The 25,357-nt window shown below is 52.8% G+C and overlaps 20 non-coding genes across 20 annotated transcripts; all 20 read left to right on the top strand.

Moving 5' to 3' along the window:
- Positions 1-227: 227 nt before the first annotated feature.
- On the top strand, positions 228-309 carry TRNAS-GCU (transfer RNA serine (anticodon GCU)). The gene has a single exon. It is a non-coding gene; the product is annotated as a tRNA-Ser (tRNA).
- A 1,188-nt stretch (positions 310-1,497) lies between these two features.
- Positions 1,498-1,579, top strand: TRNAS-GCU (transfer RNA serine (anticodon GCU)). Its single transcript has one exon. It is a non-coding gene; the product is annotated as a tRNA-Ser (tRNA).
- Positions 1,580-2,777: 1,198 nt separating this feature from the next.
- Positions 2,778-2,859, top strand: TRNAS-GCU (transfer RNA serine (anticodon GCU)). Its single transcript has one exon. It is a non-coding gene; the product is annotated as a tRNA-Ser (tRNA).
- A 1,186-nt stretch (positions 2,860-4,045) lies between these two features.
- On the top strand, positions 4,046-4,127 carry TRNAS-GCU (transfer RNA serine (anticodon GCU)). Its single transcript has one exon. It is a non-coding gene; the product is annotated as a tRNA-Ser (tRNA).
- A 1,186-nt stretch (positions 4,128-5,313) lies between these two features.
- TRNAS-GCU (transfer RNA serine (anticodon GCU)) lies at positions 5,314-5,395 on the top strand. The gene has a single exon. It is a non-coding gene; the product is annotated as a tRNA-Ser (tRNA).
- A 1,186-nt stretch (positions 5,396-6,581) lies between these two features.
- Positions 6,582-6,663, top strand: TRNAS-GCU (transfer RNA serine (anticodon GCU)). Its single transcript has one exon. It is a non-coding gene; the product is annotated as a tRNA-Ser (tRNA).
- Positions 6,664-7,849: 1,186 nt separating this feature from the next.
- On the top strand, positions 7,850-7,931 carry TRNAS-GCU (transfer RNA serine (anticodon GCU)). Its single transcript has one exon. It is a non-coding gene; the product is annotated as a tRNA-Ser (tRNA).
- Positions 7,932-9,117: 1,186 nt separating this feature from the next.
- TRNAS-GCU (transfer RNA serine (anticodon GCU)) lies at positions 9,118-9,199 on the top strand. The gene has a single exon. It is a non-coding gene; the product is annotated as a tRNA-Ser (tRNA).
- A 1,185-nt stretch (positions 9,200-10,384) lies between these two features.
- TRNAS-GCU (transfer RNA serine (anticodon GCU)) lies at positions 10,385-10,466 on the top strand. The gene has a single exon. It is a non-coding gene; the product is annotated as a tRNA-Ser (tRNA).
- A 1,175-nt stretch (positions 10,467-11,641) lies between these two features.
- TRNAS-GCU (transfer RNA serine (anticodon GCU)) lies at positions 11,642-11,723 on the top strand. Its single transcript has one exon. It is a non-coding gene; the product is annotated as a tRNA-Ser (tRNA).
- A 1,186-nt stretch (positions 11,724-12,909) lies between these two features.
- Positions 12,910-12,991, top strand: TRNAS-GCU (transfer RNA serine (anticodon GCU)). Its single transcript has one exon. It is a non-coding gene; the product is annotated as a tRNA-Ser (tRNA).
- Positions 12,992-14,177: 1,186 nt separating this feature from the next.
- Positions 14,178-14,259, top strand: TRNAS-GCU (transfer RNA serine (anticodon GCU)). The gene has a single exon. It is a non-coding gene; the product is annotated as a tRNA-Ser (tRNA).
- Positions 14,260-15,446: 1,187 nt separating this feature from the next.
- On the top strand, positions 15,447-15,528 carry TRNAS-GCU (transfer RNA serine (anticodon GCU)). Its single transcript has one exon. It is a non-coding gene; the product is annotated as a tRNA-Ser (tRNA).
- A 1,198-nt stretch (positions 15,529-16,726) lies between these two features.
- TRNAS-GCU (transfer RNA serine (anticodon GCU)) lies at positions 16,727-16,808 on the top strand. Its single transcript has one exon. It is a non-coding gene; the product is annotated as a tRNA-Ser (tRNA).
- A 1,187-nt stretch (positions 16,809-17,995) lies between these two features.
- TRNAS-GCU (transfer RNA serine (anticodon GCU)) lies at positions 17,996-18,077 on the top strand. The gene has a single exon. It is a non-coding gene; the product is annotated as a tRNA-Ser (tRNA).
- Positions 18,078-19,263: 1,186 nt separating this feature from the next.
- On the top strand, positions 19,264-19,345 carry TRNAS-GCU (transfer RNA serine (anticodon GCU)). The gene has a single exon. It is a non-coding gene; the product is annotated as a tRNA-Ser (tRNA).
- A 1,186-nt stretch (positions 19,346-20,531) lies between these two features.
- TRNAS-GCU (transfer RNA serine (anticodon GCU)) lies at positions 20,532-20,613 on the top strand. Its single transcript has one exon. It is a non-coding gene; the product is annotated as a tRNA-Ser (tRNA).
- A 1,186-nt stretch (positions 20,614-21,799) lies between these two features.
- TRNAS-GCU (transfer RNA serine (anticodon GCU)) lies at positions 21,800-21,881 on the top strand. Its single transcript has one exon. It is a non-coding gene; the product is annotated as a tRNA-Ser (tRNA).
- A 1,188-nt stretch (positions 21,882-23,069) lies between these two features.
- TRNAS-GCU (transfer RNA serine (anticodon GCU)) lies at positions 23,070-23,151 on the top strand. Its single transcript has one exon. It is a non-coding gene; the product is annotated as a tRNA-Ser (tRNA).
- Positions 23,152-24,337: 1,186 nt separating this feature from the next.
- On the top strand, positions 24,338-24,419 carry TRNAS-GCU (transfer RNA serine (anticodon GCU)). The gene has a single exon. It is a non-coding gene; the product is annotated as a tRNA-Ser (tRNA).
- Positions 24,420-25,357: the final 938 nt, after the last annotated feature.

The raw sequence follows: 25,357 nt of genomic DNA on the forward strand, positions 1-25,357 counted from the left end.
GGAATCCAGTTGGACAATGCCATGGCTATGGCCTACGTCAATCACCAAGGGGGTCACCGAAGGTGGTGCCTCTCAGAAGGAAGCATATTGCCCCAGGAGGACGTGGTGCTCAGACATACTCAGTCTCCTGGCTGACTCTCCGTGCGCCCTCCCAGATTGCCGGAATCTGGCTAAGCCCTTCTCAAAAGCCACAGACAAGAAACGGCCCAAGGTTCTAGGTTACACATGACGAGGTGGCCGAGTGGTTAAGGCGATGGACTGCTAATCCATTGTGCTCTGCACGCATGGGTTCGAATCCCATCCTCGTCGGTAGTTTAGTTCGTAATCAATGTAAACGTGCTTAACGTAAAGCATTTCATGGCACAAAGGTCTTGTACACATAGAAAAAAAGGCACTGTCAACCTGGACCTAGACATTCTACCTCCCTTCCATGCCCCCTCCTCGGCCCAATCCACAGCTCTCCCCTCTGCACTCAGTCAGACCCACCCTGTGCCACTTTTGTACTCCCCTCTGTCCACAGCTTTAACTTCTGTGCGAGCCGCCCCCCCCCCAATACCCCCCAGCTCCAGCCCCCGCATTCCTGTTACGCCCTGCACTGCCCCCTGCACCCACTCTGCACTTGACTGGGTTGCAAAGGATGTGCACCACGTGAGGCGCTGTGGCTTAGTTGGTGAAAGCGCCTGTCTAGTAAACAGGAGATCCTGAGTTCAAATCTCAGCAGTGCCTGCCGTGGAGTCTTTCCATTTATAACGTTTTCAGTTTTGCGCAAGCTTAATGGCAGCCTTGAGTCTCCCAAGCGTGGTAGGTTTCCAACCCAGTGCTAGCTTGAGGGAAGACCTTGCCTCCAAAGATTTGAAAAATTCTCACAAAGAGCTATCCCCCAAGTGGGGCGCTGTGGCTTAGTTGGTGAAAGCGCCTGTCTAGTAAACAGGAGATCCTGAGTTCAAATCTCAGCAGTGCCTGCCGTGGAGTCCATCCATTTCTAACATTTTCAGTATTGCGCAAGCTGAATGTCACCCCTCAGTCTCCCAAGCGTGGTAGCCCACCGACCCAGCGCTGGACCCAGGCAAGACCCTGCCTCCAACGACTTGAAAAATTCCCACTGTACATATCAGCCTATCAGGCTAAAGATCAGTCCTGGGTGCCCTTTTGAATGCAGGGGACTTATTCTTTGGAGGGAGCCCGCCTTCCCATCAACATTCTGGAGCACAGGACAATTCAGGCCTCCCTTCAATGTTGCATACCTCTTCTTCTGTGAGAACCTCAGATGGGAATCCAGTTGGACAATGCCATGGCTATGGCCTACGTCAATTACCAAGGGGGTCACCGAAGGTGGTGCCTCTCAGAAGGAAGCATATTGCCCCAGGAGGACGTGGTGCTCAGACATACTCAGTCTCCTGGCTGACTCTCCGTGCGCCCTCCCAGATTGCCGGAATCTGGCTAAGCCCTTCTCAAAAGCCACAGACAAGAAACGGCCCAAGGTTCTAGGTTACACATGACGAGGTGGCCGAGTGGTTAAGGCGATGGACTGCTAATCCATTGTGCTCTGCACGCATGGGTTCGAATCCCATCCTCGTCGGTAGTTTAGTTCGTAATCAATGTAAACGTGCTTAACGTAAAGCATTTCATGGCACAAAGGTCTTGTACACATAGAAAAAAAGGCACTGTCAACCTGGACCTAGACATTCTACCTCCCTTCCATGCCCCCTCCTCGGCCCAATCCACAGCTCTCCCCTCTGCACTCAGTCAGACCCACCCTGTCCCACTTTTGTACTCCCCTCTGTCCACAGCTTTAACTTCTGTGCGAGCCGCCCCCCCCAATACCCCCCAGCTCCAGCCCCCGCATTCCTGTTACGCCCTGCACTGCCCCCTGCACCGCCCCCTGCACCCACTCTGCACTTGACTGGGTTGCAAAGGATGTGCACCACGTGAGGCGCTGTGGCTTAGTTGGTGAAAGCGCCTGTCTAGTAAACAGGAGATCCTGAGTTCAAATCTCAGCAGTGCCTGCCGTGGAGTCTTTCCATTTATAACGTTTTCAGTTTTGCGCAAGCTTAATGGCAGCCTTGAGTCTCCCAAGCGTGGTAGGTTTCCAACCCAGTGCTAGCTTGAGGGAAGACCTTGCCTCCAAAGATTTGAAAAATTCTCACAAAGAGCTATCCCCCAAGTGGGGCGCTGTGGCTTAGTTGGTGAAAGTGCCTGTCTAGTAAACAGGAGATCCTGAGTTCAAATCTCAGCAGTGCCTGCCGTGGAGTCCATCCATTTCTAACATTTTCAGTATTGCGCAAGCTGAATGTCACCCCTCAGTCTCCCAAGCGTGGTAGCCCACCGACCCAGCGCTGGACCCAGGCAAGACCCTGCCTCCAACGACTTGAAAAATTCCCACTGTACATATCAGCCTATCAGGCTAAAGATCAGTCCTGGGTGCCCTTTTGAATGCAGGGGACTTATTCTTTGGAGGGAGCCCGCCTTCCCATCAACATTCTGGAGCACAGGACAATTCAGGCCTCCCTTCAATGTTGCATACCTCTTCTTCTGTGAGAACCTCAGATGGGAATCCAGTTGGACAATGCCATGGCTATGGCCTACGTCAATCACCAAGGGGGTCACCGAAGGTGGTGCCTCTCAGAAGGAAGCATATTGCCCCAGGAGGATGTGGTGCTCAGACATACTCAGTCTCCTGGCTGACTCTCCGTGCGCCCTCCCAGATTGCCGGAATCTGGCTAAGCCCTTCTCAAAAGCCACAGACAAGAAACGGCCCAAGGTTCTAGGTTACACATGACGAGGTGGCCGAGTGGTTAAGGCGATGGACTGCTAATCCATTGTGCTCTGCATGCATGGGTTCGAATCCCATCCTCGTCGGTAGTTTAGTTCGTAATCAATGTAAACGTGCTTAACGTAAAGCATTTCATGGCACAAAGGTCTTGTACACATAGAAAAAAAGGCACTGTCAACCTGGACCTAGACATTCTACCTCCCTTCCATGCCCCCTCCTCGGCCCAATCCACAGCTCTCCCCTCTGCACTCAGTCAGACCCACCCTGTCCCACTTTTGTACTCCCCTCTGTCCACAGCTTTAACTTCTGTGCGAGCCGCCCCCCCCAATACCCCCCAGCTCCAGCCCCCGCATTCCTGTTACGCCCTGCACTGCCCCCTGCACCCACTCTGCACTTGACTGGGTTGCAAAGGATGTGCACCACGTGAGGCGCTGTGGCTTAGTTGGTGAAAGCGCCTGTCTAGTAAACAGGAGATCCTGAGTTCAAATCTCAGCAGTGCCTGCCGTGGAGTCTTTCCATTTATAACGTTTTCAGTTTTGCGCAAGCTTAATGGCAGCCTTGAGTCTCCCAAGCGTGGTAGGTTTCCAACCCAGTGCTAGCTTGAGGGAAGACCTTGCCTCCAAAGATTTGAAAAATTCTCACAAAGAGCTATCCCCCAAGTGGGGCGCTGTGGCTTAGTTGGTGAAAGCGCCTGTCTAGTAAACAGGAGATCCTGAGTTCAAATCTCAGCAGTGCCTGCCGTGGAGTCCATCCATTTCTAACATTTTCAGTATTGCGCAAGCTGAATGTCACCCCTCAGTCTCCCAAGCGTGGTAGCCCACCGACCCAGCGCTGGACCCAGGCAAGACCCTGCCTCCAACGACTTGAAAAATTCCCACTGTACATATCAGCCTATCAGGCTAAAGATCAGTCCTGGGTGCCCTTTTGAATGCAGGGGACTTATTCTTTGGAGGGAGCCCGCCTTCCCATCAACATTCTGGAGCACAGGACAATTCAGGCCTCCCTTCAATGTTGCATACCTCTTCTTCTGTGAGAACCTCAGATGGGAATCCAGTTGGACAATGCCATGGCTATGGCCTACGTCAATCACCAAGGGGGTCACCGAAGGTGGTGCCTCTCAGAAGGAAGCATATTGCCCCAGGAGGACGTGGTGCTCAGACATACTCAGACTCCTGGCAGACTCTCCGTGCGCCCTCCCAGATTGCCGGAATCTGGCTAAGCCCTTCTCAAAAGCCACAGACAAGAAACGGCCCAAGGTTCTAGGTTACACATGACGAGGTGGCCGAGTGGGTAAGGCGATGGACTGCTAATCCATTGTGCTCTGCACGCATGGGTTCAAATCCCATCCTCGTCGGTAGTTTAGTTCGTAATCAATGTAAACGTGCTTAACGTAAAGCATTTCATGGCACAAAGGTCTTGTACACATAGAAAAAAAGGCACTGTCAACCTGGACCTAGACATTCTACCTCCCTTCCATGCCCCCTCCTCGGCCCAATCCACAGCTCTCCCCTCTGCACTCAGTCAGACCCACCCTGTCCCACTTTTGTACTCCCCTCTGTCCACAGCTTTAACTTCTGTGCGAGCCGCCCCCCCCAATACCCCCCAGCTCCAGCCCCCGCATTCCTGTTACGCCCTGCACTGCCCCCTGCACCCACTCTGCACTTGACTGGGTTGCAAAGGATGTGCACCACGTGAGGCGCTGTGGCTTAGTTGGTGAAAGCGCCTGTCTAGTAAACAGGAGATCCTGAGTTCAAATCTCAGCAGTGCCTGCCGTGGAGTCTTTCCATTTATAACGTTTTCAGTTTTGCGCAAGCTTAATGGCAGCCTTGAGTCTCCCAAGCGTGGTAGGTTTCCAACCCAGTGCTAGCTTGAGGGAAGACCTTGCCTCCAAAGATTTGAAAAATTCTCACAAAGATCTATCCCCCAAGTGGGGCGCTGTGGCTTAGTTGGTGAAAGCGCCTGTCTAGTAAACAGGAGATCCTGAGTTCAAATCTCAGCAGTGCCTGCCGTGGAGTCAATCCATTTCTAACATTTTCAGTATTGCGCAAGCTGAATGTCACCCCTCAGTCTCCCAAGCGTGGTAGCCCACCGACCCAGCGCTGGACCCAGGCAAGACCCTGCCTCCAACGACTTGAAAAATTCCCACTGTACATATCGGCCTATCAGGCTAAAGATCAGTCCTGGGTGCCCTTTTGAATGCAGGGGACTTATTCTTTGGAGGGAGCCCGCCTTCCCATCAACATTCTGGAGCACAGGACAATTCAGGCCTCCCTTCAATGTTGCATACCTCTTCTTCTGTGAGAACCTCAGATGGGAATCCAGTTGGACAATGCCATGGCTATGGCCTACGTCAATCACCAAGGGGGTCACCGAAGGTGGTGCCTCTCAGAAGGAAGCATATTGCCCCAGGAGGACGTGGTGCTCAGACATACTCAGACTCCTGGCAGACTCTCCGTGCGCCCTCCCAGATTGCCAGAATCTGGCTAAGCCCTTCTCAAAAGCCACAGACAAGAAACGGCCCAAGGTTCTAGGTTACACATGACGAGGTGGCCGAGTGGTTAAGGCGATGGACTGCTAATCCATTGTGCTCTGCACGCATGGGTTCGAATCCCATCCTCGTCGGTAGTTTAGTTCGTAATCAATGTAAACGTGCTTAACGTAAAGCATTTCATGGCACAAAGGTCTTGTACACATAGAAAAAAAGGCACTGTCAACCTGGACCTAGACATTCTACCTCCCTTCCATGCCCCCTCCTCGGCCCAATCCACAGCTCTCCCCTCTGCACTCAGTCAGACCCACCCTGTCCCACTTTTGTACTCCCCTCTGTCCACAGCTTTAACTTCTGTGCGAGCCGCCCCCCCCAATACCCCCCAGCTCCAGCCCCCGCATTCCTGTTACGCCCTGCACTGCCCCCTGCACCCACTCTGCACTTGACTGGGTTGCAAAGGATGTGCACCACGTGAGGCGCTGTGGCTTAGTTGGTGAAAGCGCCTGTCTAGTAAACAGGAGATCCTGAGTTCAAATCTCAGCAGTGCCTGCCGTGGAGTCTTTCCATTTATAACGTTTTCAGTTTTGCGCAAGCTTAATGGCAGCCTTGAGTCTCCCAAGCGTGGTAGGTTTCCAACCCAGTGCTAGCTTGAGGGAAGACCTTGCCTCCAAAGATTTGAAAAATTCTCACAAAGAGCTATCCCCCAAGTGGGGCGCTGTGGCTTAGTTGGTGAAAGTGCCTGTCTAGTAAACAGGAGATCCTGAGTTCAAATCTCAGCAGTGCCTGCCGTGGAGTCCATCCATTTCTAACATTTTCAGTATTGCGCAAGCTGAATGTCACCCCTCAGTCTCCCAAGCGTGGTAGCCCACCGACCCAGCGCTGGACCCAGGCAAGACCCTGCCTCCAACGACTTGAAAAATTCCCACTGTACATATCAGCCTATCAGGCTAAAGATCAGTCCTGGGTGCCCTTTTGAATGCAGGGGACTTATTCTTTGGAGGGAGCCCGCCTTCCCATCAACATTCTGGAGCACAGGACAATTCAGGCCTCCCTTCAATGTTGCATACCTCTTCTTCTGTGAGAACCTCAGATGGGAATCCAGTTGGACAATGCCATGGCTATGGCCTACGTCAATCACCAAGGGGGTCACCGAAGGTGGTGCCTCTCAGAAGGAAGCATATTGCCCCAGGAGGACGTGGTGCTCAGACATACTCAGACTCCTGGCAGACTCTCCGTGCGCCCTCCCAGATTGCCGGAATCTGGCTAAGCCCTTCTCAAAAGCCACAGACAAGAAACGGCCCAAGGTTCTAGGTTAAACATGACGAGGTGGCCGAGTGGTTAAGGCGATGGACTGCTAATCCATTGTGCTCTGCACGCATGGGTTCGAATCCCATCCTCGTCGGTTGTTTAGTTCGTAATCAATGTAAACGTGCTTAACGTAACGCATTTCATGGCACAAAGGTCTTGTACACATAGAAAAAAAGGCACTGTCAACCTGGACCTAGACATTCTACCTCCCTTCCATGCCCCCTCCTCGGCCCAATCCACAGCTCTCCCCTCTGCACTCAGTCAGACCCACCCTGTCCCACTTTTGTACTCCCCTCTGTCCACAGCTTTAACTTCTGTGCGAGCCGCCCCCCCCAATACCCCCCAGCTCCAGCCCCCGCATTCCTGTTACGCCCTGCACTGCCCCCTGCACCCACTCTGCACTTGACTGGGTTGCAAAGGATGTGCACCACGTGAGGCGCTGTGGCTTAGTTGGTGAAAGCGCCTGTCTAGTAAACAGGAGATCCTGAGTTCAAATCTCAGCAGTGCCTGCCGTGGAGTCTTTCCATTTATAACGTTTTCGGTTTTGCGCAAGCTTAATGGCAGCCTTGAGTCTCCCAAGCGTGGTAGGTTTCCAACCCAGTGCTAGCTTGAGGGAAGACCTTGCCTCCAAAGATTTGAAAAATTCTCACAAAGAGCTATCCCCCAAGTGGGGCGCTGTGGCTTAGTTGGTGAAAGCGCCTGTCTAGTAAACAGGAGATCCTGAGTTCAAATCTCAGCAGTGCCTGCCGTGGAGTCCATCCATTTCTAACATTTTCAGTATTGCGCAAGCTGAATGTCACCCCTCAGTCTCCCAAGCGTGGTAGCCCACCGACCCAGCGCTGGACCCAGGCAAGACCCTGCCTCCAACGACTTGAAAAATTCCCACTGTACATATCAGCCTATCAGGCTAAAGATCAGTCCTGGGTGCCCTTTTGAATGCAGGGGACTTATTCTTTGGAGGGAGCCCGCCTTCCCATCAACATTCTGGAGCACAGGACAATTCAGGCCTCCCTTCAATGTTGCATACCTCTTCTTCTGTGAGAACCTCAGATGGGAATCCAGTTGGACAATGCCATGGCTATGGCCTACGTCAATCACCAAGGGGGTCACCGAAGGTGGTGCCTCTCAGAAGGAAGCATATTGCCCCAGGAGGACGTGGTGCTCAGACATACTCAGACTCCTGGCAGACTCTCCGTGCGCCCTCCCAGATTGCCGGAATCTGGCTAAGCCCTTCTCAAAAGCCACAGACAAGAAACGGCCCAAGGTTCTAGGTTACACATGACGAGGTGGCCGAGTGGGTAAGGCGATGGACTGCTAATCCATTGTGCTCTGCACGCATGGGTTCGAATCCCATCCTCGTCGGTAGTTTAGTTCGTAATCAATGTAAACGTGCTTAACGTAAAGCATTTCATGGCACAAAGGTCTTGTACACATAGAAAAAAAGGCACTGTCAACCTGGACCTAAACATTCTACCTCCCTTCCATGCCCCCTCCTCGGCCCAATCCACAGCTCTCCCCTCTGCACTCAGTCAGACCCACCCTGTCCCACTTTTGTACTCCCCTCTGTCCACAGCTTTAACTTCTGTGCGAGCCGCCCCCCCCAATACCCCCCAGCTCCAGCCCCCGCATTCCTGTTACGCCCTGCACTGCCCCCTGCACCCACTCTGCACTTGACTGGGTTGCAAAGGATGTGCACCACGTGAGGCGCTGTGGCTTAGTTGGTGAAAGCGCCTGTCTAGTAAACAGGAGATCCTGAGTTCAAATCTCAGCAGTGCCTGCCGTGGAGTCTTTCCATTTATAACGTTTTCAGTTTTGCGCAAGCTTAATGGCAGCCTTGAGTCTCCCAAGCGTGGTAGGTTTCCAACCCAGTGCTAGCTTGAGGGAAGACCTTGCCTCCAAAGATTTGAAAAATTCTCACAAAGAGCTATCCCCCAAGTGGGGCGCTGTGGCTTAGTTGGTGAAAGCGCCTGTCTAGTAAACAGGAGATCCTGAGTTCAAATCTCAGCAGTGCCTGCCGTGGAGTCCATCCATTTCTAACATTTTCAGTATTGCGCAAGCTGAATGTCACCCCTCAGTCTCCCAAGCGTGGTAGCCCACCGACCCAGCGCTGGACCCAGGCAAGACCCTGCCTCCAACGACTTGAAAAATTCCCACTGTACATATCGGCCTATCAGGCTAAAGATCAGTCCTGGGTGCCCTTTTGAATGCAGGGGACTTATTCTTTGGAGGGAGCCCGCCTTCCCATCAACATTCTGGAGCACAGGACAATTCAGGCCTCCCTTCAATGTTGCATACCTCTTCTTCTGTGAGAACCTCAGATGGGAATCCAGTTGGACAATGCCATGGCTATGGCCTACGTCAATCACCAAGGGGGTCACCGAAGGTGGTGCCTCTCAGAAGGAAGCATATTGCCCCAGGAGGACGTGGTGCTCAGACATACTCAGACTCCTGGCAGACTCTCCGTGCGCCCTCCCAGATTGCCGGAATCTGGCTAAGCCCTTCTCAAAAGCCACAGACAAGAAACGGCCCAAGGTTCTAGGTTACACATGACGAGGTGGCCGAGTGGTTAAGGCGATGGACTGCTAATCCATTGTGCTCTGCACGCATGGGTTCGAATCCCATCCTCGTCGGTAGTTTAGTTCGTAATCAATGTAAACGTGCTTAACGTAAAGCATTTCATGGCACAAAGGTCTTGTACACATAGAAAAAAAGGCACTGTCAACCTGGACCTAGACATTCTACCTCCCTTCCATGCCCCCTCCTCGGCCCAATCCATAGCTCTCCCCTCTGCACTCAGTCAGACCCACCCTGTCCCACTTTTGTACTCCCCTCTGTCCACAGCTTTAACTTCTGTGCGAGCCGCCCCCCCAATACCCCCCAGCTCCAGCCCCCGCATTCCTGTTACGCCCTGCACTGCCCCCTGCACCCACTCTGCACTTGACTGGGTTGCAAAGGATGTGCACCACGTGAGGCGCTGTGGCTTAGTTGGTGAAAGCGCCTGTCTAGTAAACAGGAGATCCTGAGTTCAAATCTCAGCAGTGCCTGCCGTGGAGTCTTTCCATTTATAACGTTTTCAGTTTTGCGCAAGCTTAATGGCAGCCTTGAGTCTCCCAAGCGTGGTAGGTTTCCAACCCAGTGCTAGCTTGAGGGAAGACCTTGCCTCCAAAGATTTGAAAAATTCTCACAAAGAGCTATCCCCCAAGTGGGGCGCTGTGGCTTAGTTGGTGAAAGCGCCTGTCTAGTAAACAGGAGATCCTGAGTTCAAATCTCAGCAGTGCCTGCCGTGGAGTCCATCCATTTCTAACATTTTCAGTATTGCGCAAGCTGAATGTCACCCCTCAGTCTCCCAAGCGTGGTAGCCCACCGACCCAGCGCTGGACCCAGGCAAGACCCTGCCTCCAACGACTTGAAAAATTCCCACTGTACATATCAGCCTATCAGGCTAAAGATCAGTCCTGGGTGCCCTTTTGAATGCAGGGGACTTATTCTTTGGAGGGAGCCCGCCTTCCCATCAACATTCTGGAGCACAGGACAATTCAGGCCTCCCTTCAATGTTGCATACCTCTTCTTCTGTGAGAACCTCAGATGGGAATCCAGTTGGACAATGCCATGGCTATGGCCTACGTCAATCACCAAGGGGGTCACCGAAGGTGGTGCCTCTCAGAAGGAAGCATATTGCCCCAGGAGGACGTGGTGCTCAGACATACTCAGACTCCTGGCAGACTCTCCGTGCGCCCTCCCAGATTGCCGGAATCTGGCTAAGCCCTTCTCAAAAGCCACAGACAAGAAACGGCCCAAGGTTCTAGGTTACACATGACGAGGTGGCCGAGTGGTTAAGGCGATGGACTGCTAATCCATTGTGCTCTGCACGCATGGGTTCGAATCCCATCCTCGTCGGTAGTTTAGTTCGTAATCAATGTAAACGTGCTTAACGTAAAGCATTTCATGGCACAAAGGTCTTGTACACATAGAAAAAAAGGCACTGTCAACCTGGACCTAGACATTCTACCTCCCTTCCATGCCCCCTCCTCGGCCCAATCCACAGCTCTCCCCTCTGCACTCAGTCAGACCCACCCTGTCCCACTTGTGTACTCCCCTCTGTCCACAGCTTTAACTTCTGTGCGAGCCACCCCCCCCCAATACCCCCCAGCTCCAGCCCCCGCATTCCTGTTGCCCCCTGCACCCACTCTGCACTTGACTGGGTTGCAAAGGATGTGCACCACGTGAGGCGCTGTGGCTTAGTTGGTGAAAGCGCCTGTCTAGTAAACAGGAGATCCTGAGTTCAAATCTCAGCAGTGCCTGCCGTGGAGTCTTTCCATTTATAACGTTTTCAGTTTTGCGCAAGCTTAATGGCAGCCTTGAGTCTCCCAAGCGTGGTAGGTTTCCAACCCAGTGCTAGCTTGAGGGAAGACCTTGCCTCCAAAGATTTGAAAAATTCTCACAAAGAGCTATCCCCCAAGTGGGGCGCTGTGGCTTAGTTGGTGAAAGCGCCTGTCTAGTAAACAGGAGATCCTGAGTTCAAATCTCAGCAGTGCCTGCCGTGGAGTCCATCCATTTCTAACATTTTCAGTATTGCGCAAGCTGAATGTCACCCCTCAGTCTCCCAAGCGTGGTAGCCCACCGACCCAGCGCTGGACCCAGGCAAGACCCTGCCTCCAACGACTTGAAAAATTCCCACTGTACATATCAGCCTATCAGGCTAAAGATCAGTCCTGGGTGCCCTTTTGAATGCAGGGGACTTATTCTTTGGAGGGAGCCCGCCTTCCCATCAACATTCTGGAGCACAGGACAATTCAGGCCTCCCTTCAATGTTGCATACCTCTTCTTCTGTGAGAACCTCAGATGGGAATCCAGTTGGACAATGCCATGGCTATGGCCTACGTCAATCACCAAGGGGGTCACCGAAGGTGGTGCCTCTCAGAAGGAAGCATATTGCCCCAGGAGGACGTGGTGCTCAGACATACTCAGTCTCCTGGCTGACTCTCCGTGCGCCCTCCCAGATTGCCGGAATCTGGCTAAGCCCTTCTCAAAAGCCACAGACAAGAAACGGCCCAAGGTTCTAGGTTACACATGACGAGGTGGCCGAGTGGTTAAGGCGATGGACTGCTAATCCATTGTGCTCTGCACGCATGGGTTCGAATCCCATCCTCGTCGGTAGTTTAGTTCGTAATCAATGTAAACGTGCTTAACGTAAAGCATTTCATGGCACAAAGGTCTTGTACACATAGAAAAAAAGGCACTGTCAACCTGGACCTAGACATTCTACCTCCCTTCCATGCCCCCTCCTCGGCCCAATCCACAGCTCTCCCCTCTGCACTCAGTCAGACCCACCCTGTCCCACTTTTGTACTCCCCTCTGTCCACAGCTTTAACTTCTGTGCGAGCCGCCCCCCCCAATACCCCCCAGCTCCAGCCCCCGCATTCCTGTTACGCCCTGCACTGCCCCCTGCACCCACTCTGCACTTGACTGGGTTGCAAAGGATGTGCACCACGTGAGGCGCTGTGGCTTAGTTGGTGAAAGCGCCTGTCTAGTAAACAGGAGATCCTGAGTTCAAATCTCAGCAGTGCCTGCCGTGGAGTCTTTCCATTTATAACGTTTTCAGTTTTGCGCAAGCTTAATGGCAGCCTTGAGTCTCCCAAGCGTGGTAGGTTTCCAACCCAGTGCTAGCTTGAGGGAAGACCTTGCCTCCAAAGATTTGAAAAATTCTCACAAAGAGCTATCCCCCAAGTGGGGCGCTGTGGCTTATTTGGTGAAAGCGCCTGTCTAGTAAACAGGAGATCCTGAGTTCAAATCTCAGCAGTGCCTGCCGTGGAGTCCATCCATTTCTAACATTTTCAGTATTGCGCAAGCTGAATGTCACCCCTCAGTCTCCCAAGCGTGGTAGCCCACCGACCCAGCGCTGGACCCAGGCAAGACCCTGCCTCCAACGACTTGAAAAATTCCCACTGTACATATCAGCCTATCAGGCTAAAGATCAGTCCTGGGTGCCCTTTTGAATGCAGGGGACTTATTCTTTGGAGGGAGCCCGCCTTCCCATCAACATTCTGGAGCACAGGACAATTCAGGCCTCCCTTCAATGTTGCATACCTCTTCTTCTGTGAGAACCTCAGATGGGAATCCAGTTGGACAATGCCATGGCTATGGCCTACGTCAATCACCAAGGGGGTCACCGAAGGTGGTGCCTCTCAGAAGGAAGCATATTGCCCCAGGAGGACGTGGTGCTCAGACATACTCAGTCTCCTGGCTGACTCTCCGTGCGCCCTCCCAGATTGCCGGAATCTGGCTAAGCCCTTCTCAAAAGCCACAGACAAGAAACGGCCCAAGGTTCTAGGTTACACATGACGAGGTGGCCGAGTGGTTAAGGCGATGGACTGCTAATCCATTGTGCTCTGCACGCATGGGTTCGAATCCCATCCTCGTCGGTAGTTTAGTTCGTAATCAATGTAAACGTGCTTAACGTAAAGCATTTCATGGCACAAAGGTCTTGTACACATAGAAAAAAAGGCACTGTCAACCTGGACCTAGACATTCTACCTCCCTTCCATGCCCCCTCCTCGGCCCAATCCACAGCTCTCCCCTCTGCACTCAGTCAGACCCACCCTGTGCCACTTTTGTACTCCCCTCTGTCCACAGCTTTAACTTCTGTGCGAGCCGCCCCCCCCAATACCCCCCAGCTCCAGCCCCCGCATTCCTGTTACGCCCTGCACTGCCCCCTGCACCCACTCTGCACTTGACTGGGTTGCAAAGGATGTGCACCACGTGAGGCGCTGTGGCTTAGTTGGTGAAAGCGCCTGTCTAGTAAACAGGAGATCCTGAGTTCAAATCTCAGCAGTGCCTGCCGTGGAGTCTTTCCATTTATAACGTTTTCAGTTTTGCGCAAGCTTAATGGCAGCCTTGAGTCTCCCAAGCGTGGTAGGTTTCCAACCCAGTGCTAGCTTGAGGGAAGACCTTGCCTCCAAAGATTTGAAAAATTCTCACAAAGAGCTATCCCCCAAGTGGGGCGCTGTGGCTTATTTGGTGAAAGCGCCTGTCTAGTAAACAGGAGATCCTGAGTTCAAATCTCAGCAGTGCCTGCCGTGGAGTCCATCCATTTCTAACATTTTCAGTATTGCGCAAGCTGAATGTCACCCCTCAGTCTCCCAAGCGTGGTAGCCCACCGACCCAGCGCTGGACCCAGGCAAGACCCTGCCTCCAACGACTTGAAAAATTCCCACTGTACATATCAGCCTATCAGGCTAAAGATCAGTCCTGGGTGCCCTTTTGAATGCAGGGGACTTATTCTTTGGAGGGAGCCCGCCTTCCCATCAACATTCTGGAGCACAGGACAATTCAGGCCTCCCTTCAATGTTGCATACCTCTTCTTCTGTGAGAACCTCAGATGGGAATCCAGTTGGACAATGCCATGGCTATGGCCTACGTCAATCACCAAGGGGGTCACCGAAGGTGGTGCCTCTCAGAAGGAAGCATATTGCCCCAGGAGGACGTGGTGCTCAGACATACTCAGTCTCCTGGCTGACTCTCCGTGCGCCCTCCCAGATTGCCGGAATCTGGCTAAGCCCTTCTCAAAAGCCACAGACAAGAAACGGCCCAAGGTTCTAGGTTACACATGACGAGGTGGCCGAGTGGTTAAGGCGATGGACTGCTAATCCATTGTGCTCTGCACGCATGGGTTCGAATCCCATCCTCGTCGGTAGTTTAGTTCGTAATCAATGTAAACGTGCTTAACGTAAAGCATTTCATGGCACAAAGGTCTTGTACACATAGAAAAAAAGGCACTGTCAACCTGGACCTAGACATTCTACCTCCCTTCCATGCCCCCTCCTCGGCCCAATCCACAGCTCTCCCCTCTGCACTCAGTCAGACCCACCCTGTGCCACTTTTGTACTCCCCTCTGTCCACAGCTTTAACTTCTGTGCGAGCCGCCCCCCCCCAATACCCCCCAGCTCCAGCCCCCGCATTCCTGTTACGCCCTGCACTGCCCCCTGCACCCACTCTGCACTTGACTGGGTTGCAAAGGATGTGCACCACGTGAGGCGCTGTGGCTTAGTTGGTGAAAGCGCCTGTCTAGTAAACAGGAGATCCTGAGTTCAAATCTCAGCAGTGCCTGCCGTGGAGTCTTTCCATTTATAACGTTTTCAGTTTTGCGCAAGCTTAATGGCAGCCTTGAGTCTCCCAAGCGTGGTAGGTTTCCAACCCAGTGCTAGCTTGAGGGAAGACCTTGCCTCCAAAGATTTGAAAAATTCTCACAAAGAGCTATCCCCCAAGTGGGGCGCTGTGGCTTAGTTGGTGAAAGCGCCTGTCTAGTAAACAGGAGATCCTGAGTTCAAATCTCAGCAGTGCCTGCCGTGGAGTCCATCCATTTCTAACATTTTCAGTATTGCGCAAGCTGAATGTCACCCCTCAGTCTCCCAAGCGTGGTAGCCCACCGACCCAGCGCTGGACCCAGGCAAGACCCTGCCTCCAACGACTTGAAAAATTCCCACTGTACATATCAGCCTATCAGGCTAAAGATCAGTCCTGGGTGCCCTTTTGAATGCAGGGGACTTATTCTTTGGAGGGAGCCCGCCTTCCCATCAACATTCTGGAGCACAGGACAATTCAGGCCTCCCTTCAATGTTGCATACCTCTTCTTCTGTGAGAACCTCAGATGGGAATCCAGTTGGACAATGCCATGGCTATGGCCTACGTCAATCACCAAGGGGGTCACCGAAGGTGGTGCCTCTCAGAAGGAAGCATATTGCCCCAGGAGGACGTGGTGCTCAGACATACTCAGTCTCCTGGCTGACTCTCCGTGCGCCCTCCCAGATTGCCGGAATCTGGCTAAGCCCTTCTCAAAAGCCACAGACAAGAAACGGCCCAAGGTTCTAGGTTACACATGACGAGGTGGCCGAGTGGTTAAGGCGATGGACTGCTAATCCATTGTGCTCTGCACGCATGGGTTCGAATCCCATCCTCGTCGGTAGTTTAGTTCGTAATCAATGTAAACGTGCTTAACGTAAAGCATTTCATGGCACAAAGGTCTTGTACACATAGAAAAAAAGGCACTGTCAACCTGGACCTAGACATTCTACCTCCCTTCCATGCCCCCTCCTCGGCCCAATCCACAGCTCTCCCCTCTGCACTCAGTCAGACCCACCCTGTCCCACTTTTGTACTCCCCTCTGTCCACAGCTTTAACTTCTGTGCGAGCCGCCCCCCCCAATACCCCCCAGCTCCAGCCCCCGCATTCCTGTTACGCCCTGCACTGCCCCCTGCACCGCCCCCTGCACCCACTCTGCACTTGACTGGGTTGCAAAGGATGTGCACCACGTGAGGCGCTGTGGCTTAGTTGGTGAAAGCGCCTGTCTAGTAAACAGGAGATCCTGAGTTCAAATCTCAGCAGTGCCTGCCGTGGAGTCTTTCCATTTATAACGTTTTCAGTTTTGCGCAAGCTTAATGGCAGCCTTGAGTCTCCCAAGCGTGGTAGGTTTCCAACCCAGTGCTAGCTTGAGGGAAGACCTTGCCTCCAAAGATTTGAAAAATTCTCACAAAGAGCTATCCCCCAAGTGGGGCGCTGTGGCTTAGTTGGTGAAAGTGCCTGTCTAGTAAACAGGAGATCCTGAGTTCAAATCTCAGCAGTGCCTGCCGTGGAGTCCATCCATTTCTAACATTTTCAGTATTGCGCAAGCTGAATGTCACCCCTCAGTCTCCCAAGCGTGGTAGCCCACCGACCCAGCGCTGGACCCAGGCAAGACCCTGCCTCCAACGACTTGAAAAATTCCCACTGTACATATCAGCCTATCAGGCTAAAGATCAGTCCTGGGTGCCCTTTTGAATGCAGGGGACTTATTCTTTGGAGGGAGCCCGCCTTCCCATCAACATTCTGGAGCACAGGACAATTCAGGCCTCCCTTCAATGTTGCATACCTCTTCTTCTGTGAGAACCTCAGATGGGAATCCAGTTGGACAATGCCATGGCTATGGCCTACGTCAATCACCAATGGGGTCACCGAAGGTGGTGCCTCTCAGAAGGAAGCATATTGCCCCAGGAGGACGTGGTGCTCAGACATACTCAGTCTCCTGGCTGACTCTCCGTGCGCCCTCCCAGATTGCCGGAATCTGGCTAAGCCCTTCTCAAAAGCCACAGACAAGAAACGGCCCAAGGTTCTAGGTTACACATGACGAGGTGGCCGAGTGGTTAAGGCGATGGACTGCTAATCCATTGTGCTCTGCACGCATGGATTCGAATCCCATCCTCGTCGGTAGTTTAGTTCGTAATCAATGTAAACGTGCTTAACGTAAAGCATTTCATGGCACAAAGGTCTTGTACACATAGAAAAAAAGGCACTGTCAACCTGGACCTAGACATTCTACCTCCCTTCCATGCCCCCTCCTCGGCCCAATCCACAGCTCTCCCCTCTGCACTCAGTCAGACCCACCCTGTCCCACTTTTGTACTCCCCTCTGTCCACAGCTTTAACTTCTGTGCGAGCCGCCCCCCCCCAATACCCCCCAGCTCCAGCCCCCGCATTCCTGTTACGCCCTGCACTGCCCCCTGCACCCACTCTGCACTTGACTGGGTTGCAAAGGATGTGCACCACGTGAGGCGCTGTGGCTTAGTTGGTGAAAGCGCCTGTCTAGTAAACAGGAGATCCTGAGTTCAAATCTCAGCAGTGCCTGCCGTGGAGTCTTTCCATTTATAACGTTTTCAGTTTTGCGCAAGCTTAATGGCAGCCTTGAGTCTCCCAAGCGTGGTAGGTTTCCAACCCAGTGCTAGCTTGAGGGAAGACCTTGCCTCCAAAGATTTGAAAAATTCTCACAAAGAGCTATCCCCCAAGTGGGGCGCTGTGGCTTAGTTGGTGAAAGCGCCTGTCTAGTAAACAGGAGATCCTGAGTTCAAATCTCAGCAGTGCCTGCCGTGGAGTCCATCCATTTCTAACATTTTCAGTATTGCGCAAGCTGAATGTCACCCCTCAGTCTCCCAAGCGTGGTAGCCCACCGACCCAGCGCTGGACCCAGGCAAGACCCTGCCTCCAACGACTTGAAAAATTCCCACTGTACATATCAGCCTATCAGGCTAAAGATCAGTCCTGGGTGCCCTTTTGAATGCAGGGGACTTATTCTTTGGAGGGAGCCCGCCTTCCCATCAACATTCTGGAGCACAGGACAATTCAGGCCTCCCTTCAATGTTGCATACCTCTTCTTCTGTGAGAACCTCAGATGGGAATCCAGTTGGACAATGCCATGGCTATGGCCTACGTCAATCACCAAGGGGGTCACCGAAGGTGGTGCCTCTCAGAAGGAAGCATATTGCCCCAGGAGGACGTGGTGCTCAGACATACTCAGTCTCCTGGCTGACTCTCCGTGCGCCCTCCCAGATTGCCGGAATCTGGCTAAGCCCTTCTCAAAAGCCACAGACAAGAAACGGCCCAAGGTTCTAGGTTACACATGACGAGGTGGCCGAGTGGTTAAGGCGATGGACTGCTAATCCATTATGCTCTGCACGCATGGGTTCGAATCCCATCCTCGTCGGTAGTTTAGTTCGTAATCAATGTAAACGTGCTTAACGTAAAGCATTTCATGGCACAAAGGTCTTGTACACATAGAAAAAAAGGCACTGTCAACCTGGACCTAGACATTCTACCTCCCTTCCATGCCCCCTCCTCGGCCCAATCCACAGCTCTCCCCTCTGCACTCAGTCAGACCCACCCTGTCCCACTTTTGTACTCCCCTCTGTCCACAGCTTTAACTTCTGTGCGAGCCGCCCCCCCCAATACCCCCCAGCTCCAGCCCCCGCATTCCTGTTACGCCCTGCACTGCCCCCTGCACCCACTCTGCACTTGACTGGGTTGCAAAGGATGTGCACCACGTGAGGCGCTGTGGCTTAGTTGGTGAAAGCGCCTGTCTAGTAAACAGGAGATCCTGAGTTCAAATCTCAGCAGTGCCTGCCGTGGAGTCTTTCCATTTATAACGTTTTCAGTTTTGCGCAAGCTTAATGGCAGCCTTGAGTCTCCCAAGCGTGGTAGGTTTCCAACCCAGTGCTAGCTTGAGGGAAGACCTTGCCTCCAAAGATTTGAAAAATTCTCACAAAGAGCTATCCCCCAAGTGGGGCGCTGTGGCTTAGTTGGTGAAAGTGCCTGTCTAGTAAACAGGAGATCCTGAGTTCAAATCTCAGCAGTGCCTGCCGTGGAGTCCATCCATTTCTAACATTTTCAGTATTGCGCAAGCTGAATGTCACCCCTCAGTCTCCCAAGCGTGGTAGCCCACCGACCCAGCGCTGGACCCAGGCAAGACCCTGCCTCCAACGACTTGAAAAATTCCCACTGTACATATCAGCCTATCAGGCTAAAGATCAGTCCTGGGTGCCCTTTTGAATGCAGGGGACTTATTCTTTGGAGGGAGCCCGCCTTCCCATCAACATTCTGGAGCACAGGACAATTCAGGCCTCCCTTCAATGTTGCATACCTCTTCTTCTGTGAGAACCTCAGATGGGAATCCAGTTGGACAATGCCATGGCTATGGCCTACGTCAATCACCAAGGGGGTCACCGAAGGTGGTGCCTCTCAGAAGGAAGCATATTGCCCCAGGAGGACGTGGTGCTCAGACATACTCAGTCTCCTGGCTGACTCTCCGTGCGCCCTCCCAGATTGCCGGAATCTGGCTAAGCCCTTCTCAAAAGCCACAGACAAGAAACGGCCCAAGGTTCCAGGTTACACATGACGAGGTGGCCGAGTGGTTAAGGCGATGGACTGCTAATCCATTGTGCTCTGCACGCATGGGTTCGAATCCCATCCTCGTCGGTAGTTTAGTTCGTAATCAATGTAAACGTGCTTAACGTAAAGCATTTCATGGCACAAAGGTCTTGTACACATAGAAAAAAAGGCACTGTCAACCTGGACCTAGACATTCTACCTCCCTTCCATGCCCCCTCCTCGGCCCAATCCACAGCTCTCCCCTCTGCACTCAGTCAGACCCACCCTGTCCCACTTTTGTACTCCCCTCTGTCCACAGCTTTAACTTCTGTGCGAGCCGCCCCCCCCAATACCCCCCAGCTCCAGCCCCCGCATTCCTGTTACGCCCTGCACTGCCCCCTGCACCCACTCTGCACTTGACTGGGTTGCAAAGGATGTGCACCACGTGAGGCGCTGTGGCTTAGTTGGTGAAAGCGCCTGTCTAGTAAACAGGAGATCCTGAGTTCAAATCTCAGCAGTGCCTGCCGTGGAGTCTTTCCATTTATAACGTTTTCAGTTTTGCGCAAGCTTAATGGCAGCCTTGAGTCTCCCAAGCGTGGTAGGTTTCCAACCCAGTGCTAGCTTGAGGGAAGACCTTGCCTCCAAAGATTTGAAAAATTCTCACAAAGAGCTATCCCCCAAGTGGGGCGCTGTGGCTTAGTTGGTGAAAGCGCCTGTCTAGTAAACAGGAGATCCTGAGTTCAAATCTCAGCAGTGCCTGCCGTGGAGTCTTTCCATTTATAACGTTTTCAGTTTTGCGCAAGCTTAATGGCAGCCTTGAGTCTCCCAAGCGTGGTAGCCCACCGACCCAGCGCTGGACCCAGGCAAGACCCTGCCTCCAACGACTTGAAAAATTCCCACTGTACATATCAGCCTATCAGGCTAAAGATCAGTCCTGGGTGCCCTTTTGAATGCAGGGGACTTATTCTTTGGAGGGAGCCCGCCTTCCCATCAACATTCTGGAGCACAGGACAATTCAGGCCTCCCTTCAATGTTGCATACCTCTTCTTCTGTGAGAACCTCAGATGGGAATCCAGTTGGACAATGCCATGGCTATGGCCTACGTCAATCACCAAGGGGGTCACCGAAGGTGGTGCCTCTCAGAAGGAAGCATATTGCCCCAGGAGGACGTGGTGCTCAGACATACTCAGTCTCCTGGCTGACTCTCCGTGCGCCCTCCCAGATTGCCGGAATCTGGCTAAGCCCTTCTCAAAAGCCACAGACAAGAAACGGCCCAAGGTTCTAGGTTACACATGACGAGGTGGCCGAGTGGTTAAGGCGATGGACTGCTAATCCATTGTGCTCTGCACGCATGGGTTCGAATCCCATCCTCGTCGGTAGTTTAGTTCTTAATCAATGTAAACGTGCTTAACGTAAAGCATTTCATGGCACAAAGGTCTTGTACACATAGAAAAAAAGGCACTGTCAACCTGGACCTAGACATTCTACCTCCCTTCCATGCCCCCTCCTCGGCCCAATCCACAGCTCTCCCCTCTGCACTCAGTCAGACCCACCCTGTCCCACTTTTGTACTCCCCTCTGTCCACAGCTTTATCTTCTGTGCGAGCCGCCCCCCCCAATACCCCCCAGCTCCACCCCCCGCATTCCTGTTACGCCCTGCACTGCCCCCTGCACCCACTCTGCACTTGACTGGGTTGCAAAGGATGTGCACCACGTGAGGCGCTGTGGCTTAGTTGGTGAAAGCGCCTGTCTAGTAAACAGGAGATCCTGAGTTCAAATCTCAGCAGTGCCTGCCGTGGAGTCTTTCCATTTATAACGTTTTCAGTTTTGCGCAAGCTTAATGGCAGCCTTGAGTCTCCCAAGCGTGGTAGGTTTCCAACCCAGTGCTAGCTTGAGGGAAGACCTTGCCTCCAAAGATTTGAAAAATTCTCACAAAGAGCTATCCCCCAAGTGGGGCGCTGTGGCTTAGTTGGTGAAAGCGCCTGTCTAGTAAACAGGAGATCCTGAGTTCAAATCTCAGCAGTGCCTGCCGTGGAGTCCATCCATTTCTAACATTTTCAGTATTGCGCAAGCTGAATGTCACCCCTCAGTCTCCCAAGCGTGGTAGCCCACCGACCCAGCGCTGGACCCAGGCAAGACCCTGCCTCCAACGACTTGAAAAATTCCCACTGTACATATCAGCCTATCAGGCTAAAGATCAGTCCTGGGTGCCCTTTTGAATGCAGGGGACTTATTCTTTGGAGGGAGCCCGCCTTCCCATCAACATTCTGGAGCACAGGACAATTCAGGCCTCCCTTCAATGTTGCATACCTCTTCTTCTGTGAGAACCTCAGATGGGAATCCAGTTGGACAATGCCATGGCTATGGCCTACGTCAATCACCAAGGGGGTCACCGAAGGTGGTGCCTCTCAGAAGGAAGCATATTGCCCCAGGAGGACGTGGTGCTCAGACATACTCAGTCTCCTGGCTGACTCTCCGTGCGCCCTCCCAGATTGCCGGAATCTGGCTAAGCCCTTCTCAAAAGCCACAGACAAGAAACGGCCCAAGGTTCTAGGTTACACATGACGAGGTGGCCGAGTGGTTAAGGCGATGGACTGCTAATCCATTGTGCTCTGCACGCATGGGTTCGAATCCCATCCTCGTCGGTAGTTTAGTTCGTAATCAATGTAAACGTGCTTAATGTAAAGCATTTCATGGCACAAAGGTCTTGTACACATAGAAAAAAAGGCACTGTCAACCTGGACCTAGACATTCTACCTCCCTTCCATGCCCCCTCCTCGGCCCAATCCACAGCTCTCCCCTCTGCACTCAGTCAGACCCACCCTGTCCCACTTTTGTACTCCCCTCTGTCCACAGCTTTAACTTCTGTGCGAGCCGCCCCCCCCCCAATACCCCCCAGCTCCAGCCCCCGCATTCCTGTTACGCCCTGCACTGCCCCCTGCACCCACTCTGCACTTGACTGGGTTGCAAAGGATGTGCACCACGTGAGGCGCTGTGGCTTAGTTGGTGAAAGCGCCTGTCTAGTAAACAGGAGATCCTGAGTTCAAATCTCAGCAGTGCCTGCCGTGGAGTCTTTCCATTTATAACGTTTTCAGTTTTGCGCAAGCTTAATGGCAGCCTTGAGTCTCCCAAGCGTGGTAGGTTTCCAACCCAGTGCTAGCTTGAGGGAAGACCTTGCCTCCAAAGATTTGAAAAATTCTCACAAAGAGCTATCCCCCAAGTGGGGCGCTGTGGCTTAGTTGGTGAAAGCGCCTGTCTAGTAAACAGGAGATCCTGAGTTCAAATCTCAGCAGTGCCTGCCGTGGAGTCCATCCATTTCTAACATTTTCAGTATTGCGCAAGCTGAATGTCACCCCTCAGTCTCCCAAGCGTGGTAGCCCACCGACCCAGCGCTGGACCCAGGCAAGACCCTGCCTCCAACGACTTGAAAAATTCCCACTGTACATATCAGCCTATCAGGCTAAAGATCAGTCCTGGGTGCCCTTTTGAATGCAGGGGACTTATTCTTTGGAGGGAGCCCGCCTTCCCATCAACATTCTGGAGCACAGGACAATTCAGGCCTCCCTTCAATGTTGCATACCTCTTCTTCTGTGAGAACCTCAGATGGGAATCCAGTTGGACAATGCCATGGCTATGGCCTACGTCAATCACCAAGGGGGTCACCGAAGGTGGTGCCTCTCAGAAGGAAGCATATTGCCCCAGGAGGACGTGGTGCTCAGACATACTCAGTCTCCTGGCTGACTCTCCGTGCGCCCTCCCAGATTGCCGGAATCTGGCTAAGCCCTTCTCAAAAGCCACAGACAAGAAACGGCCCAAGGTTCTAGGTTACACATGACGAGGTGGTCGAGTGGTTAAGGCGATGGACTGCTAATCCATTGTGCTCTGCACGCATGGGTTCGAATCCCATCCTCGTCGGTAGTTTAGTTCGTAATCAATGTAAACGTGCTTAACGTAAAGCATTTCATGGCACAAAGGTCTTGTACACATAGAAAAAAAGGCACTGTCAACCTGGACCTAGACATTCTACCTCCCTTCCATGCCCCCTCCTCGGCCCAATCCACAGCTCTCCCCTCTGCACTCAGTCAGACCCACCCTGTCCCACTTTTGTACTCCCCTCTGTCCACAGCTTTAACTTCTGTGCGAGCCGCCCCCCCCAATACCCCCCAGCTCCAGCCCCCGCATTCCTGTTACGCCCTGCACTGCCCCCTGCACCCACTCTGCACTTGACTGGGTTGCAAAGGATGTGCACCACGTGAGGCGCTGTGGCTTAGTTGGTGAAAGCGCCTGTCTAGTAAACAGGAGATCCTGAGTTCAAATCTCAGCAGTGCCTGCCGTGGAGTCTTTCCATTTATAACGTTTTCAGTTTTGCGCAAGCTTAATGGCAGCCTTGAGTCTCCCAAGCGTGGTAGGTTTCCAACCCAGTGCTAGCTTGAGGGAAGACCTTGCCTCCAAAGATTTGAAAAATTCTCACAAAGAGCTATCCCCCAAGTGGGGCGCTGTGGCTTAGTTGGTGAAAGCGCCTGTCTAGTAAACAGGAGATCCTGAGTTCAAATCTCAGCAGTGCCTGCCGTGGAGTCCATCCATTTCTAACATTTTCAGTATTGCGCAAGCTGAATGTCACCCCTCAGTCTCCCAAGCGTGGTAGCCCACCGACCCAGCGCTGGACCCAGGCAAGACCCTGCCTCCAACGACTTGAAAAATTCCCACTGTACATATCAGCCTATCAGGCTAAAGATCAGTCCTGGGTGCCCTTTTGAATGCAGGGGACTTATTCTTTGGAGGGAGCCCGCCTTCCCATCAACATTCTGGAGCACAGGACAATTCAGGCCTCCCTTCAATGTTGCATACCTCTTCTTCTGTGAGAACCTCAGATGGGAATCCAGTTGGACAATGCCATGGCTATGGCCTACGTCAATCACCAAGGGGGTCACCGAAGGTGGTGCCTCTCAGAAGGAAGCATATTGCCCCAGGAGGACGTGGTGCTCAGACATACTCAGTCTCCTGGCTGACTCTCCGTGCGCCCTCCCAGATTGCCGGAATCTGGCTAAGCCCTTCTCAAAAGCCACAGACAAGAAACGGCCCAAGGTTCTAGGTTATACATGACGAGGTGGCCAAGTGGTTAAGGCGATGGACTGCTAATCCATTGTGCTCTGCACGCATGGGTTCGAATCCCATCCTCGTTGGTAGTTTAGTTCGTAATCAATGTAAACGTGCTTAACGTAAAGCATTTCATGGCACAAAGGTCTTGTACACATAGAAAAAAAGGCACTGTCAACCTGGACCTAGACATTCTACCTCCCTTCCATGCCCCCTCCTCGGCCCAATCCACAGCTCTCCCCTCTGCACTCAGTCAGACCCACCCTGTCCCACTTTTGTACTCCCCTCTGTCCACAGCTTTAACTTCTGTGCGAGCCGCCCCCCCCAATACCCCCCAGCTCCAGCCCCCGCATTCCTGTTACGCCCTGCACTGTCCCCCTGCACCCACTCTGCACTTGACTGGGTTGCAAAGGATGTGCACCACGTGAGGCGCTGTGGCTTAGTTGGTGAAAGCGCCTGTCTAGTAAACAGGAGATCCTGAGTTCAAATCTCAGCAGTGCCTGCCGTGGAGTCTTTCCATTTATAACGTTTTCAGTTTTGCGCAAGCTTAATGGCAGCCTTGAGTCTCCCAAGCGTGGTAGGTTTCCAACCCAGTGCTAGCTTGAGGGAAGACCTTGCCTCCAAAGATTTGAAAAATTCTCACAAAGAGCTATCCCCCAAGTGGGGCGCTGTGGCTTAGTTGGTGAAAGCGCCTGTCTAGTAAACAGGAGATCCTGAGTTCAAATCTCAGCAGTGCCTGCCGTGGAGTCCATCCATTTCTAACATTTTCAGTATTGCGCAAGCTGAATGTCACCCCTCAGTCTCCCAAGCGTGGTAGCCCACCGACCCAGCGCTGGACCCAGGCAAGACCCTGCCTCCAACGACTTGAAAAATTCCCACTGTACATATCAGCCTATCAGGCTAAAGATCAGTCCTGGGTGCCCTTTTGAATGCAGGGGACTTATTCTTTGGAGGGAGCCCGCCTTCCCATCAACATTCTGGAGCACAGGACAATTCAGGCCTCCCTTCAATGTTGCATACCTCT

This window comes from Lithobates pipiens, unplaced genomic scaffold (genome assembly GCF_037356315.1).
Source record: "Lithobates pipiens isolate NorthernLeopardFrog02 unplaced genomic scaffold, aLitPip1_a1.2 Scaffold_8, whole genome shotgun sequence".
Lineage (NCBI taxonomy): Eukaryota > Metazoa > Chordata > Amphibia > Anura > Ranidae > Lithobates > Lithobates pipiens.